Raw genomic sequence first — 17,222 nt, 5'->3', positions numbered from 1 at the left:
CCCTACACGGTCTCAGACTGGAGTATCACCCGAGCTGAGACTGTATTCTGCATAAGACCCTCCGGGCAGACATATGAAGGTTATTTTCTGCTTCTGTAATGAAGAAGTCTAACATAGGGACCAGCAGTTAGCATAATGGCTATGTCGCTGGACTCCCATGTAGTCAACCGTGGTTTGCATCCCAGACCCGGTGGCTTAAAACTCACGCTGGGCATATGTGCGTGCGTGCCCAAGATCCCGAGAGGAGCATGGAGGAGAAGGGATTGTGGCGTGACCATCCTCCCTGGGGGGTGATTTCTCGCCATCTGTCTCTGGCTAGCTGGTGAGCACACGTGCCCTATAGCAAAAACCTCTTCCAAAAAAAAGAAGTCTAACATAGGAAATTGAGATACACCTTCCAATAGCACCTTTCTGAGTTCATGAAACAGAGTTAGCACTCAATTGCTTGAGGGCACCTGTATTCACAAGAGAAACAGAGAGAGATAATGAAAACCTCCCAACGAGGCATGGTCATGCCACAATCCTTTTTCCTCCATTTCTCCAACCTGTCAGGATTTGAGGCATGCATATACATACTCCCAGAGTGTTTTTCAAGTCACGAGGGCCAGGATTCAAACAGCAGTCAACCATGTGGGATCCAGCTCCCCAAGCATATCTAACCTTTGCACTAAGGCACCTGCCCCTGACCTTGTTTTTTTTTTCTAACTATGTGTCACTGTGTAATCCAGGAACAGCCTTTTAGAGAAAGGGGGAGTATTGTACTGGGAGGAAAATCTTACTGGACTATTGACAGAAAGTATATTTAGATCAAATCCAGCTTTTTCCCTTATGGGTATTTGTTTTGTTTCTAGTAATCATAAACTAGGTATTACATTGCTACCAGTGGATACAAAAAGAATCTTAGCTCTTTTTCAAAGAGTAAAATTTTATGTAAATTAAATATTTTAAATACCCCACCTCACCTTAATGGGTCTTATCTACCTACATCAGTCTTCAAAGAACAACCATTTGCTAGGAAAGTAAATCAGTATTTTGAATGTGCTTCTCTTGGTTTCGTTTATTAGCTAGTTCCTATAAGCATTTCCACTAGAACTTGAGGCAAATCAGAAGGAAGCTGTTTCTTTTCAAATATAACATCACCAAAATTTCCATGTACATATATATTGTTTAAGCATTTGGCTATCTTTTTTTAAAAATTGTATAAGCATCAAAAAGAAATTTTAACGTTGTATGAAGATGGAAACAAGATGTACTTTTTTTATTTTCTTTTTTCTTTTTTTTTTTGGAGAGGTTTTTGCTATAGGGTGCATGCACTCACCAGACAGACAGAGAGACAGAGAGACAGAAAGCAGGAAATCACCCCCCGGGGGGATGGCCACACCGCAATCCCTTCTCCTCCATTCTCCTCTCAGGATCTTGGGCACGCACGCACACACGCCTGGCATGAGTTTAAGCCACCGGATCTGGGACTCGAACCGTGGTCGACTACATGGGAGTCCAGCGACACAGCCATTACGCTAACTGCTGGTCCCGGAAACAAGATGTACTTTCTATAACTTTGTATAAGTATTTTAAATTTCTAACTTGTGAAATCCAACTTGAACTAATATTAATACAGGATTTATTATTAGTACAAATATATGGCTTATTTTACCTATATATGTATTGGCCAGTGGCCTCTCAAAAAACACACGTTAGATACTAAAAATGAAAAAAAAAACTTCAAACATTTTATAGAATCTCTCACCACATACACTTGTTAGATTTGGGTATTGTAAGATGTTTGTTTTTGTATTTTTCTATTGTATATGAATTTTCTTTTGAATATGACAGCTATATGCATCCATAAAAGCATGGTCACAGACTAAATCATACTGTGTATAATAATTTCCCTGAAAACTCCTGCAATGTGAAATTTGGAAGCAGCTTCAGACTATTACATTGGTGGTAACTACTCACTGAGATTTAACAGGTAATAAATCCAGAGAAGCAGCCTATGTATATTCTTTCAAAAAGCAAACAAACATGTGGGAGGAGGGTGGGACATGGCAGAGGGTGAGGGATAAGGAATCAAGGATGGCAAAACAAAAAACAAAGTATACAAGACATAAGAATTGGAAAATTATTTGCTGAAAACATGTATGTTGATGTGCTTGATTGAGCCAATACACAGTGTATTTTGGATGGAAAAAAAATAAAATAAAAATAATTTAAAAAAAGCAAACAAACAAACAAACACAGTGAGAAGGGCTGTAACCCCGGTAAATCTTTAATTTCTGTTTAAAGAGCAATGCATACAACTGGAAATTTAATGTACTAGCCATCTTAGCTAATTATGATAAAATTATGAACAAAGATGTTGGCATTTTGACAGATCACTTTAATGTAAACCTCCCAACAACGAAGGGATACTTGCTCAAGAAAATAATGCACTTCAGTATAGTGAAAAGACGTTTCACACACACATATAAAATTTTTTTGAATGTCCTATGGACTGTTGTTTGGTAATATGATACTCAAAAATGATCTTTCATACCCGAAGGACCTCACTGGCTTCCTTTATTTTTATTTCATACCCTCAAAAAAGTGTTTTGTCAAAAATGAATAATGGATACAGATAGGAGGCTTTTGGCATGTTTACAATCAATCCATTTCTAAGCCCATTTACCACTAACTAAAAAAAAGAAAAACAGTTAAAAGGGATTAAAACAATTTTTATTTTAGAAGAAAAAGGCTAATCTTGTTATAGTTGATTTAGATTGTTAATACTTTCAAAATTACAAATGGAGGAGTTAAACACTGGAAACATTTTGCTATTTTTTTTTTGAAAGAGAGAGGTTTTTACTATAGGGTTCATGCACCAGAGAGACAGAGATAGAGACAGAGACAGAGAGACCAAAAGCGAAAAATCCTCCCCCTCCCCAGGATGGCTATGCTGCAACCCCTATGTATATTCTTAACACTTTGTTCACTCGCCTGTAAATTTAGAATAAACCCCAAGTAAACCATCAAGTAAGCCTCTCCTACATTCTTTTCTTGACTGAAATGAAATCTTAACCTAAGGTCAAGGTGAGAGAAAAAAACAATGAGATGAACACTTTTACTAAAATACCAATACATTTGTAAAACTAAAAAAAAAAAAAAAAAAATCATAGATTAGTATTTATAGCTATTCTATTAATGAGGAAACTGAGGAGATGACAAATAACTCACTCGAGGACACAGATTCCAGTCAGAAGCAGTGCTAGAAGTTGAATCCACACTCACATGTCCTAGGTTGATGTACACTGTGCTGTCATTCCTCCCCTGCTCTCCAATTAAACCTTGTCTCGATCCCTGACTAATGGAGCCAGATTTCACTCTAAGTTCACTGAGGGCATATGAAAAAATAGATTAAGGGTACACACACACACACACACACACACCTGAAATCATCTGGTCTTCTCCAGTATTTTTAAGATTGCTGTCAGTAGAGCACCCTCTGCTGTTTAAAAAACGAACCAATGACTTAAGATCAGAGGACTAGGAAGATGCATTTCTCTTTATACTGACAAAATCTAGTTTATTTTTTAAAGCTTATGTATTTCTTCCATAGGAGGGAGAGAACCAAAGAGAGAGTGAGAGGTAGGCACCCTAGCAGGCTCTTCACTCATCAGTCTACCCCCAGCCTCAGTGAGCCTGTATTATATGGGCAGGTGCACTGGCCTGGCATGCTCAGGAAGATTCTGAGACTTGCCCCTTCCCATGTGGGTCTAGAATCATAGAATACTCTGTTATTGTGCCACCAGCTGGCTCCCTGAAATTGAATCTTAGGATGACTGTATCCCTATAAACAAACAGCTATACCTCCCAATCATAAAGAAAACACTCTAGTTCCCTGGTTGATCCAAAAAGGGCTTCAATCCAATCCGTAGCCATAAATCTTAGTTTTTCAGAATGATTAGGCCCAGATTAAACTCAAGCCATTGAATTACAACCGTGGTCCAGAAATTAGTCTCCACTCCTCTGATTAAATGTTACCTTCCTGTGTCTGCACTGCCCACACTGAGCTGAAGCTTAGCTACCATCTTCTTTTAGAAGCGTGATTGTGAGAAGAAATGCTTCCCACACTATGCCTGGCACTGATTTTCAACTTGCTGCTAAGAGCACATAGCCCTGGATGCCCTCTTTACCCAGAAATTATAAAACATTTAGGGACTCCTGGGGCAAGGCAATCATGAAATATTCAGCAACATCTGTGTCATGTTATTTACTGACAGACTAGACCCAGGAAATATGGCGCCCATATCGCAGGCTGCTCCGCGTCACATGGGCCAATAGATGGTGACTGGATGACGCTGTTTTATGGTCCTCTGCTTCCCTGCTCCATTTCTCACACAGCCTTTCTTCAAGGCAGCTCAGAGTCACAGGGCTTCCAGTACAAGCTTAAGAATAGGTTTTTGCTCAGAGTCGCCCTGAGAAAAGTAATTTTTAACAAAGGCAGCCTGGTTATGAGGGGATGGGATTGCGTCTGTCTCAAGTGAGGCACAAGGAAGAACAATCAATGCTAAAGCCTGAAGAGGGACTTGCTTGAGAGCAACCACTCCCTCCCTGGATTCTGTGCATGAGAGCAACACACACACACACACACACACACACGCTTCCTGCTGCTTTGTCCCAGAAACTGACAGAATTCCCTAGAAAGGATAACAGCCCAGAAATCAGGAAACATGCACTCTTCCCGGCAGTCTGTCAATAAATATGCAATCAACACCCTCTCTGTACAAGGCCCTCTGCCCAAATTCTTTCTCTCTCCTTCCAACCAGCTGCATCCCACCTAAAGTTTTTTAACTAGGCTCTTCAAACCAAGAGCTATGTTTGCACTTGAAACATTGATTTTAATGCTACGATGAAAGCTGGGTTAAACAAGAACAAACAGGGAATCTACATTTTGGAACAGGCTCTAGCCCCTCCATCTTATTGTTGCATCTGGTATTGTTCAACATACCCTTTGTCCTCAGTCAAAATGAAAGGGGTATTCGAACAAGCAGAATGGCTTATTAAAATCAACCCGAACATCCTTCCAACCTGCCAGTACCTGGTCCTGCTTCGTGCTATCCCATCACCAGTTCTTTCTTTTTTCCAACCCAATTTTCCTTCTCTGTCTCCACTCCTACTTTGTCTGACAAGCCCAATTGAATCACTAACCTAGTCTCTTGGTTCTTGATCTTCAGGCTTTGTTTTTCTAAGCCCCATCTAACATGCCTCTTTCCGCTATGGTGTCTCCATGGAGTGGTAACTCAGAATTAAAACTCCTCTTGGTCCAGTCCTGGGATCTCTTCCCATTTCATGGAGATTTACTCCATGAAATTTAAGGGGCCCTGGCCCCTTAACTCAAAAATTCAAGTACTTGTAGATTATGAAAACAAAGTGTGTTGTTGGGACATATTCATTACTTAATAGAAGTATTTGAGAATTCAAATTTGGGTCACTTTTTGCTAAAATGACGTTATAAATAACAGTGTACATCTCAGTCTTTTAAACACATCATTTACTGTAATACTGCCCTGTTCTGGGCCATGAAACCAAGAGAAAGAGGCTGCTCCTCCCAGGCCAGTTGTAGGCAAATCTCTGAAGTGCGAAACCAAGAGAAAGAGGCTACTGCTCCCCAGGCCAGTTGTAGGCAAATCTCTGAAGTGAGTTACGTCATGTTTGGATTCTCTTACCTTGGTTCCCTCTCTCTGCTGGCCTCCTATTACCTAAACCTAAAATCCCTGCTACCTCAGCCGTCAGCTGATCTATAGTCTGCCCTGTTCAATGTGGTAGCCATTCATCACAGGCAATGGAGTCCTTGAATTATAGTGAAACTTGGGATGTCACTGTAAAAAAAAAAAAAAAAAAAATGGGGAACCAGCACTTAGCGTAATGGCTATGTCGCTGGACTCCCACGTAGTCGACCGCGGTTCGTGTCCCGGACCCGGTGGCTTAAAACTCACACCGGGCGCGTGTGCGTGCGTGCCCAAGATCCCGAGAGGAGAATGGAGGAGAAGGGATTGCGGCATGACCATCCCCCCTGGGGGGTGATTTCTCGCTTTCTGTCTCTATGTCTCTCTCTGTCTGTCTGGCGAGCGCACGCGCCCTACAGTGAAAATCTCTCAAAAAAAAAAATGCACTTAGTTTCAAAGACTTAGTACAAAAAGAAAATAGAGAGGTAGCATAGGCACAGCAATAACACACTGCTTAGGCCACGTGGAAGGGCCCAGGTGCACGCAGACAGGTCTCCAGGTGCACAGGCATGCAAGGCCAGTTGTGTTATCACTGTGCCACCACCCAGCCCCTAACTTTGCTTTGCAGGGCGAGATAGTAAATGTTTTAGGTTTTGTAGGTCCTATGGTCTAGGTCATGGAGTCCTATATAAATGAAGTCATGTAGCCTGTTCTAATAAACTTTGTTTACAAAAAGAGCATAGTTTGGGTTAGACCAGTGGCTTCTCAGACTTTAGCATTCACTAACATAACTTGGGGAACCTGTTAAAATACTACTTGCCGGATCTCACCTTCAGTTTCTGATGCCTTAGGTTTAGAGAAAGATTTGGGAATTTGCATTTGGACAAGTTTCTAGTTGAGGCCAGTACTGCTGGACCAGGGGCCATATTTGAGAACCATTCCTCTAGCATAATAGTTTTCAGCCCCAGCTATACACTAGAATCATCTAGAAATCTTTCTTAAAATACCACTGCTCAGAGGCCAGACAGTAGCATAGCAGTAAAGCAGTAATGCACACTCTGCAGTACTGGACCCGCATGGCCCAGCGTTTGCATCCCAAGTCCTCTCTATACACATCAAGTATCTGAGCCTGGAGCTAATGCTGGGGTTGGATCATAGAGTGAAGACTCTGTTAGGAATCTCTCTCCTCCCCACTCATTCCTCTCTTTTTCCCTCTCCCAAAATAAATAAATATCTTTTTTAAAGAGGTTTTTGCCTTAGGGCATGTGCACTCACCAGAGAGGGAGACAGACAGTGAAAGGGAAGGTGAGAAATCACTGCCCAAAGTGGATGGTCATGCCACAATCCCTTCTCCTCCGTTCTCCTCCCAAGATCTTGGGCAGGCACACATATACATGCACCTAGTGTGATTTTCAAGCCATTGGGTCCAGGACTCAAAGCACAGTTGGCCATGTGAGAGCCCAGTGACACTGCTACACCATTTGTTGTCCCCTAAATAATTACCTTTAAAAAAAAAAAAAAGGGACCAGCAGGTGGCATGGTGGTTGAGGTGGTGAACTTCCACATGGCCAACCATGGTTTGCTTCCTATTCCTGGTGACTTGTTCTCTCTCTCTCTCTCTCTCTCTCTCTCTCTCTCTCTTTCTCTCTCTGTGATCAGATTAAAAATAATAATAAAATTAAAAAACAAACAATATTCCCAGATCTCACCCCAACCCAATCAAATTAATCTCTCGAAGAGGACCCTGGTGCATTAGAATATTGCAAAAGCTCCCTCGGGTGGTTCTATTGTGCAAACAAGCACCTGCACAATAAAAAATTGCCTACAATTCTCTAAATGGTGACATGAAGGTATTACAAAAACAAAATGTTAATGAACTTCTTCATGATTATATGAGAAAGACCTACTGTATTTAAACACACCAAAGACATTAGTATTTTACAAATGGATTTCTTTTTGTGGTTCTCAAACTGGTGGAATAGACAGTATAACTAAGCACAGTTTTAAAACTTTTCAGGTTGCTTGGGGAGGTATTTTTTACTGATTGGAAAGAAACACATACAGGAAGATGCACATTTTTGACACACACAATTCAATGAATTTGGACATGAGCATATACCCATGAAACTATTATGTAATCAACATACTAAAAAGGAAGTGAATAAGTACTTATAATTGGCTTCTTGCATCTATATTTTAAACCTGAATTACTTGAAAATAGTCCAAATGTCCTTGGAAAGCCCAGTGAATTAACAGTAATAAAAACCAATTCTGATTCTTTGAGAATCCCCAGTGCGTAAAGAGGCCCCATGTATTAGACAGACATTAAACCCTAGGAATTACAGTTTCAAGGAAGTCACTTTTTTAACTTACTTCACTAGGTACTCATTCTACTGAATGGTCTTTTTCTTTATACTTCCATGGGGACTAATTTTGCAATTAGATATTTCTTTTACTACTGTAAATAACCTTAGTTTAGCAAAGAGTCAATTTAACTGATTTAGTGAAGAAGCACGTTGAATGACCATTAGTAGCAATCAACAAATCCCACCTTATATCAATAATGGAAGTGAATTAGTATAGTATAAGCCAGTCTCTCTCTTCTCCTGAGGTCCCGTCCAGATTCATAAAATAGAAACTTCCACCAACATGTCCACCTTCTTAAAGAACTTGCATTAACAATTCTATCCTCTTGCCTTTTTTTTTTTTTTTGTAGAAATTTTTGCCTTAGGGTGCATGTACTCACCAGAGAGAGAGAGAGAAAGACAATGGGAGGGAAAGTAAGAAATAACCCCCTCTCCCCCCGGGAGGATGGCCATTCCACAATCATTTTTCCACCATACTTCTCCCAGGATCATGGGCACAAATACACATGCACTCAGCATGAGTTTCAAGCCACCAGGTCTGGGACTCAAACCATGGTCAGCAATGTGGGAGCCTAGCTATGTAGCCACTATGACATCTGCCTGTCCCTCCTCTTACTCTTCTAGAAGAGAGGAGGAGGCACTTATCTGATTCTTGAGATTGGAGCACAACTGCACAGTTTATAGTGTCTCTGAGTCTAGAGAACCAGAATGAGATTCCATAAACTGAAGAGTTATGGAATTGGTATTACTAAACTTCTTGTTATTTAGAAGAGAGAATTGAAAAAGGTATGAAACTGACAATTATTGAAGAAAACAGAAGCAGTTCATGTTTATACTCCAATTAAGTATATATCTGAGTTTGAATTTCTTTTTCTTTTTAGCCTGAAATGGGATAATACATTGTACAGTAGTCCAACTTGCTTTTTTTCACTTAATAAGGTATCATTGGAATCCCAGGTCAATGTATGTAAATCTGACTCCCTCTTTCTTTAATATCTGTCTAACAGTTTGAAGATTATTGTAAAGATCATTGAAAAGATTAACTATTCCCCTATTAATGTCCATTCAGATTGCTTGCAGTGTGTTTGCTGCTGCTATAAGTAACATTAAATAAATGTCCCCATTCATCTCTCCTTAAATACTTGTAGTTTTGTTCAATAACATAGATTACCAAAAGAGGTTATAAGGTCAAATGATATTGACATACTTAAACTTTGATAGATATTGCCAGATGCTTTCTGAAAGGTTGTAGCAATTCACATTCCAATCAGCAATGTATATAACTACCCATTTTTCATTTTTACCAACATTTTGTGTACTCAAAATTTCCTATTTATACAATATTAATGACTTAATTTTTACTTCCCTGAGTACTGCTGAAATAGATCATCTTTTCATCTCTTTACAAAATAATTGCATTCCTTCTGTGAATTTTCTGTGCATATACTTTGCCCATTTTTTTTCTATTAGGTTGTCTTACTCCTATCCACTTACAAGAAATCATTTATTAGTTAGTAAATTTTGTCTATCAGAAATATTGAAATATCTTTTCCTATTTGTCTTCTGTCTTTTGCTTTTATGTTATATTTAACTTTTAATATTTTTAAGATTTTTAAAGTTTAATAGATCAGTCTCTTATTGCAACTGGGCTTTTTCATCTTGCTCAAGTTCTGCCTCCCTCCCTCCGAGTTTGTAAAAATGCACGCCTAAATTTCATTATTTTATGTTTCAACATTGAAACCTATATCATAATTTTTATAGGGTATGTGCACTCACCAGAGAGACAGAGTGAGACAGAGACAGACAGAGACAGAAAGCAAGAAATCACTCCCCCAGGGAGAATGGCCACACCGCAATCTCTTCTCCTCCATTCTCCTCTCGTGATTTTGGAAACACGCACACATGTGCCCAACATGAGGTTTAAGCCACCAAGTCCAGGACTCGAACCATAGTCAACTACATGGGAGTCCAGCAACGTAATCATTATGCCATCTGCTGGTTCCAAAAATGTCTATCTTTTTAAAATTTTTTTATTTAAGAATTATTTCTATGTAACTTTATTTAACTAACTAATATGTATACATATATATATTAGACCAGAGGGGGACAAACTGAGAAAGAGAGAAAGCAAGCTACCAGGTACGGTACTCAAACCACGGTCAGCCATGTGGGAATCCAGCCCCTGAAATGTCTGTTTTTATTGAGATAAAATTCCATACAGAGCGCCAGATCTTAGGGATATAATGTGATGAGTTTTGACAAATGTATAATCAATAATCCACTGAAATACAGAACATTTCCTTCATTCAAGGTAGCTGTTGTATGCCCTATTAAAGTCAATTTGCAATTCTAATTGGTGACCACTGTTCTCATTTCTGTCACATACGTTAGTTTTGCCTACTACTGAATTTCATATTTATGGACCCACACAGTGAGAACTCTTGTATCTTGTTTTTTTTTTTCAATCAACATGTTTTTGCTATTTCTCCACATTATTGCCAATCTGTATTCCACTGTATGAATATACAAGCATTTGTTCATTCTTTCTTCACTCAGTGGGCACTAGAGTTGTTTCTAATTTGAGGCTCTGATGAATAACGCTTCCATGAACATTCACATACACGTCTTAGTGTGGACAGATTGGGTAAATGTTTTCATATCTCCCTGGGAAAATATCCTGGATTGAAATTGTTAAATCTTAGGGTGAGTGGAGATTTAAACCTTTTAAGGGAGATTTTTGCTATAGGGCGCATGCACTCACTGGAGAGACAGAGACTTAAAGAAAGAAATCACCCCAGGAGTGACAGTCACACCGCAATCCCTTCCCATTCTGCTCTCAGAATCTTGGGCACCATGCACATGTGAATTTCGAGCCCCTGGATCAGGGACTCGAATTGTGGTTGGCTACGTGGGAGTCCAGCGATGTAACCATTACACCACCTGCTGGTCCTTTAAACTTTTTAAGAAAGTACCAAACCATTTTCCAGAATGATTGTACCATTTGTTACAACCATAAATAAAATATGAAGGTTCTTTTTGCCTCACCATTTGGTACAGTGTTTTGGTTATTTTTTTGTCTTTTTTTTTTAAGAGTTACTTAATTCATTTTTTTTTTAGTTTTATTTACTTATTTATTTATTTATTTATTTTACCAGAGAGAGACAGAAAAAGAAAAATACTGAACAAAAATGATAAGTGAAAGCTACTAGATACAAACACACTTCAGAATGTTATATATTCTGCATTAACCAACCTTTTATTCTTTATCTAATAATTCTATCTCCGCATGTAGTAAGAGGACTAAAATATATGAAAAACTAGTAGAAACAAAGGAGAAAATAGATAAATCCTCAATTCGATAAGAAGTGTCCATTAAAAAAAAAAAAACACAAATACAGCTAACTGAATAATGAAACAGTACTGGGAATGAGGTAAGGACTTCCAATAACATCCATCATGTCCAGAAAGATAGGTCGTTTCTTATGAAATGTGTTTTTAATGTAATTTTAGTTGACAGATTCTAAATTTATTTTCATGAACCTATAATTCACAAATGAAGAAATGAAAATTGTCAATAATCTTTAAATCCATTATTAATCAAAGGAATAGAGATGAGCCAGAGACTACCTGGGGGATGAGAGACGAAGGTTGGACACAGGGAAAAAATGTTGAATAGACCCAAGAATGCATGTAAACAAGGCATATAGGTTATGGAAAGGTATACCACAACAGGGTATAAAAAGAGTCTGCCCAGGCCAGTAAGTAGTGTGGTGGTTAAAGGCACTAGACTCCCACATGGCCAACTATGGTTCAAGTCCCAGACCTGGTGGCTTCCTTTTTCACTTTTCCTCTCTCTCTCTCTCTCTCTCTCTCTCTCTCTCATCAAATTGGAAAATAATAATAAATAAAAAGTTAAATAGGGGCCAGCAGGTGGCATGGTGATTAAATGCACTGGACCATAGTTAAGTGGCTAACCATGTTTCAAGTCCCAGGCCTGGTGGCTTGGTTTCTCACTTTCCCTCTCTCTGTTTCTCTCTAGTAAAATTAAAAATAATGATGACGATGATGACAAATAAAAGTAAATCATTATTTTTTAAAAAGTTAAAATGAAAATAATCCTTAAAAAGAGTTTGCCAATCTTATACATATACCGGAGGGGGGGAGGGGGAGGGGCCTAGTAGGATGAAAATTGAAGGTGCCAATATAATGTAATGTGTTTTGTTGAGGATGATGAATATGTTAATATCAGTTTGATTATCACACACTGCATGTATGCTTTGAAAAACCATATAGCACTCCACCAAAATGTACAACAATTGAATATAAATAAGAAATTAAATGGCTAATTAAAAAAAAACAGTAATGAGGAAAATCTAAATTCTAGTTAAGGTGCCCCTCCTATGGGCTTCAATACATCCTTGTGCTTCTTTTATTATAGATCAGATAACTATTGTAAATTGAAATTATCTATACATTATCTTATCTCCCAGTAGACTGAAATCTTTGTGAGATTAGAACTAGTTTAACCAGAATGTAAAGATAAAAAATCATTTAAATGCCCATAATGGTCAAAGGTAAGGATGATTAGACATCCTTGGGGCCAACCCTGTGGCTTGTAGTCAAGGGAGCCAGATTCTGCATGGCTAATCCCAGTCTGGCAACTACAAAAAAAAAGTTAGGCAAATGTGCATGCATGCCCCAAATCTTGACGGGATGGAGAAATGAAGAGGGTTAATAGCATGACCATATCCCATTTGGGGGGAGAGAGAGAGAGAGAGAGAGTGTGTGTGTGTGTGTGTGTGTCTGGCAAACTTTTGTGCCCTCTGGCAATTAATTAAAAAAAAAAGGCAACATTATTTTATACTGCTAGTGAAAGCATAAATTGATAGAACCTTTCTTCAGAGCAATTTGGCCAAGTATCAAGTTCCTTAAAATATGCCTAAACTTTGACCTCATAGTTTTTATTTCCAGGAATTTACTCTAAGGAAATGACTTATATGCCCAAAGATCTCTGTATAAAAGTAGTTACAAGATAGAAGTAATCTAAATGTCTAAAATCAAGAGAAAAGTAAAATGAGTTATGATATTTATATTAGAATTTTATCATAGAGCTTTATGCAGCTATTAAAATTTGGTTCATAAGTGTCTCATAGTTCTGTTGATGTATATTTGTAATAAATTAAATATTAAAAGAAATAGAAATGTAAAACACCAAAAAGGTGGCACTTTAGATGAAGTAAAAGATCAAATGAATATACATCAACATGTTCTATTTCTTTTTCTTTTTTTTTTTTTTTTTCAGGTCTTTGTGTAGGGTGCATGCCCTCTCCAGAGAGAGACAGACAGAGAGAGGGAAAGTGAGAAATCACCCCCAGGTGGGATGGCCACACTGTAATCCCTTCTCCTCCATTCTCCTGGGATTTGGGGCACACACGCACATGCTCCCAGGTTCAGAACTCAAACCATAGTCAGCCAAATAGGAGACCAGCACCTTAGCCTCTATGCTACTTGCTAGCCCCTGTTCAATTCTTTTCAAAATATTTTGCCCCCTGGCACTCATACATTCTTTAATTCTCTATAAGACTGGCATTTGGGGGAGGGGAGACAGGCAGCGGCACGGCCATAACACAACTGGACTCACACGGGAGAGGTCCTGGTTCATATCCTGGGATGTCCTTGAGTACACCAGGTGTGAAGGAGCCTGGTGATGGAGCATGGCCTTAAGACCTGGTTTGGGGTTCTCTCTCTCTTTCTCGTAGAAAAAGAAAAAGAAATAATCTTAAAAAAAATAAAAAGGATGTACGATTACAGGTAATGTTTTGCTTGTCCATATTTCCTTTTTTCTCTACAATTAGCAAATATTGCTTTTTTATACTAAGGAAAAAAAGCGTAATTTTAAAAGAAAAAGGGGGAAGCCTCCAAACCCCAGTAAGTATTTTTGTCCTGTCTCTTCCCAATCAACTTCAAAACAGCTGCACTTCAGCTAATTACCACTTCTCTTCATCACTCTCTTTTCCCTGGTGCAGACAGCACACAGATTCATGGCAGACTTGCAACTGCCGGTCCTCTCCTCAGCATGTGTATTAGTTTCCTCTCGGCTCTGGAGGAGGCGTGTGTCATGTGGTTCACAAGAGACAAGCGATGGAGTAGCTCGTTCATGTTACCACACAGTCAAAACGGAAATAAAAGACCAAGTTAAAAACAAGGTTTGTTTGTAGCCGGTACATCCAGAATTTCCACTTTCACAGAGAAGAAAATCAAGGAAAACTAATTGCATTTACTGTCCCTATGTCAGAACAAAAAGAACTTGTCTCCTTACCTACTCCCCTCCACCCTGTCCAGCGGATGCTGTCATTTCAGATCTTTGCTTTGTCTATGCAGATAATAAAAGGGACATGCTGTTTCTTGTCCTGTTTTCCTCCCCCATGTTAGGATTGCTCTTTGAGCCCCAATGACTGAGGCTATTTGCTATTGAATATCCTATTTATTTTAGTTCTCTTTAAAAACCTATCTCTAATTCAGGTGGGATTTATTTTAGTGTGGTATGAGGTAATTTTTTCCCAAATTGTTTAGCCTGCTACCTAGCATGATTTATGGCATATTCCTCCCTTTCCGCTGACTTAAAATATAATTTGTCACATGAGTCTGTGTTGGGACTCTCCCTTCTGTTTCATTAATAGATCTCATTAGTCCATTAGCACACTTCTTTCCATATTCCGATTTGTAATACAGCGTAATATTCTACTGGGCAACACCCCTATAAATTATCACTTTTTCAGATAGTTTTTCTATTTTGAAGATAATTAGTATCATTCAATAATTTAGTGTGTTTCCACATGTTTTCAAGTCCTTTTTTTTGAGAGAGAGAGAGATTTTTTGCTATAGAAGGGTGCACACTCTCCAAAGAGACAGACATACCAGAATATGAGAAATCATCCACCCTCTGGGGGGATGGCCACACCGAAATCCCTTCTCCCCTCAGGATTTTGAGCACACATGCACACACACCTGGTATGAATTTCAAGCCACCAAGTCCAGGATTCAAATCACAGTCAACTACTTGGGAGTCTGTACCTTAATTCATACACCCTTCAAGTCCCCCTTCATGACCCTCAGAAAGGGCTTCTTTACATAAAGGTGTTATATTGTTTTATGGATTATTGAAGTAAAACATTCTATGTTTAAAATTATAATATAAAAATTATTTTTATATTATATATATATATATATATAAAATATATAATAGCCCCTCCACTTGGAGATAGTTACTGCTTTCACTTTAGACTGTATCTTTTCATTCTTTCTTCCTAGACATACACACATACGCATACAGATACCTGAAATTACATATTTTACAGTATATGAAACTTATGTTCATGTAGCAACATTTTATAAGTATCTTTCCATGCACACAAAAAGAAAATGTATTTTTCTCTGATTTCTAAGGAACTAAGTATTGCTTCTTCTGCCCAGGGTTTGTCTAAGGTATGTATTATTATATGCTATTGTAAATTATTATATTCCATTTCATTATATAGAAAGCAATTTTAATTTTTTGTCAGAATCCAAAAGGTATTTTTTTAGAGGTTTTTGCCTTAGGACTCATGCATTCACGAGGGAGAGACAGTGAGAGGGAAAGTGAGAAATTACCCCCCAGTGTTCATGGCCATGCTGCAATCTCTTCTCCTCCATTCTCCTTCCAGGATCTTGTGCCCAGTGGAAGTTTCAAGCCACTGGGGCCAGGACTCGACCAGTGGTCAGTCACGTGGGAGTCCAGTGATGTTGCCTTTATGCCATCTGCAGGCATCTCCAAAAGTCTTTTTTAATAATAGGGCAGGATCCATAGTTAGTTTCTGTAGCCTCTGCTACCCCTTCAAGCACTGGTGCACTTGAGCTTTCAACCCTTGGAGCGGACATAGGGTTTGGTATGGCTGTGCTGTTCTGGCGGCATTACTGAAATGCCGATACACCTCACAGCCCTTGTGAGGACCAAAGAGCAGGACGGTGCCACAGCCCGTGGGGGAGTCCACGGCCAGCTGGTCAAAAGTGAAGATCTTGCCCCCAGCCTTGAGGAGGCAGCTGAGGCCTGACTGGTCAGGCACAGTGTGCACACCTGCAGTTTAGGCACCTCTTGAACTCACACATCATCTGTGATAGTCCCCATGACCACAGTCGTTTTGTTTTCCTGGCCAGGAAGTTTCATCTTGCGCATCATCCTGGAAAGGGACAGAGCTGGCAGGTTGGTGAGACTCATGAACAACCCCTTCGGCACAACATGGTTGAAAGTAGAGTTGGTCTATGTGGCCAGAAACTAGAACAGCTTGACCAACAACCTCAGCTTGATGTCCTGGCTCCTGGGCTCCTTCAGAGGAACCTTTCTGTCCCTTGTGGTAGAAGTCGACTCCCATAATGGCCCCTACTCAGCCAGGTGCAGAAAGAAAGACAGCGCACACTTTACTTAACAAATTCACTTATGTTGGAGGGTGAAATGGCTACCCATTTTGACAACCATATACAACTTTGCTACATATATATATATATATATATGTGTGTGTGTATGTGTGTGTGTGTGTGTGTGTGTGTGAGAGAGAGAGAGAGAGAGAGATTAGATGTCCCTTATTCTCTTTTTTGTCAAATTCTCCCATTATTTACTTTGAATAAATCTGTTAGATGTAGAATACTGGATCAATATATATACATACTGTTCAGGCTCTTTATAAATATTATCTTGAAAGGTGATTCCAAGTTCAACTCGCATCCTAAATATTGAAAGTTCCTGCCTACTTACAGTCATAGCACTAGGTTTTAACACTTGATAAGTGTCTTTTAAATCTTTGCCAGTCATGGGGCTAGCATGTGATATGGTGGTTAAGGGTGACGAACTCCCACATGGCCAACTGCAGTTCAAGTTCCAGACCTGGTGACTTGCTTTCTCACTTTCCCTTCTTCCCTCTCCCTGTATCTCTCTCTGGTCAAATTAAAACAAACAATAAATAAAGTTCAATAAAATAATTCTTTTAAAAAGATAGTCTTTGCCAATCTAGTGAGGGAAACAGATTTCACCATTGCTTTATTTCTATCAAGTACATAAAATGTCATGATAATTATAGTTTTATTGTAGAAGTACTCTTTATTGATAAATTACATTTTT

General features: G+C 39.0%; 1 pseudogene; it reads right to left on the bottom strand.

Moving 5' to 3' along the window:
• Nucleotides 1–15,968: 15,968 nt before the first annotated feature.
• On the bottom strand, nucleotides 15,969–16,479 carry LOC102471635 (60S ribosomal protein L18 pseudogene; annotated as a pseudogene).
• Nucleotides 16,480–17,222: the final 743 nt, after the last annotated feature.

Source organism: Tupaia chinensis, unplaced genomic scaffold, assembly GCF_000334495.1.
Source record: "Tupaia chinensis unplaced genomic scaffold, TupChi_1.0 Scaffold000153_1, whole genome shotgun sequence".
In the NCBI taxonomy this organism is placed as follows: domain Eukaryota; kingdom Metazoa; phylum Chordata; class Mammalia; order Scandentia; family Tupaiidae; genus Tupaia; species Tupaia belangeri.
The sequence above is the reverse complement of the archived record's forward strand: the minus strand, read 5'-3'. Positions and strand labels throughout refer to the sequence as shown.